The 620-nt window shown below is 33.7% G+C and overlaps 1 protein-coding gene across 1 annotated transcript in view; it reads left to right on the forward strand.

Moving 5' to 3' along the window:
• The window catches only part of spag8 (sperm associated antigen 8), a 15,976-nt gene that overhangs the window by 12,000 nt on the left and 3,356 nt on the right, over positions 1-620 (forward strand). The window lies entirely within an intron of this gene.

A 620-nucleotide genomic window follows, 5' to 3' on the forward strand; every position in this document is an offset into this window, starting at 1 on the left:
TGGGGGGGAGCCTGCAGAACTACAAGCACATTTATAAAATAAAATTATATTAAAAGTAGTTAACTTTGTTATCTTTTGTATTGCACGTTGCATGACTGTAAGCATATAATGAATATAAAGGAATGGGTCTATTTAAATGTAAGGTCTGTTCCCTCTGCTTACACTGTTGTATCGTCATGTATGAACACCATTTAGAACAAAAATACAACTTACAATAAAAGACGTAATGATGTTTTGTCTGTTAGGTAAGTTGTATAGGTAATGCTTCACTATAACAGTCTTATCTCTGGGCTACAAGGATTTCCTCATGAAACAGTTGAGCATTAAAATGAACAGTAACGTTATGAATGAATGAATATTAATGTTATTTATTTTTAGAGCAGAAACATAAGTATATACAAATGAATGGACTGCAAAGAATAGGTATAATTAATGAATTTAAAAGACTGCACTAACAAGAACGAATATTATATGATACAGTTGTGTGTACTGTTTTCAGCTAATGGGGGTTGGGGGGGGGGCGCATGACGGCGGTGTCGCATTCGTCATCCTGGCGTGACACGGAGCAAATAAAAACATATTTAATTTTGTTGAAATATCAAAAACAAAGCAGGAATTAT

This window comes from Etheostoma spectabile, chromosome 16, assembly GCF_008692095.1.
Source record: "Etheostoma spectabile isolate EspeVRDwgs_2016 chromosome 16, UIUC_Espe_1.0, whole genome shotgun sequence".
NCBI classification, from domain to species: Eukaryota; Metazoa; Chordata; class Actinopteri; order Perciformes; family Percidae; genus Etheostoma; species Etheostoma spectabile.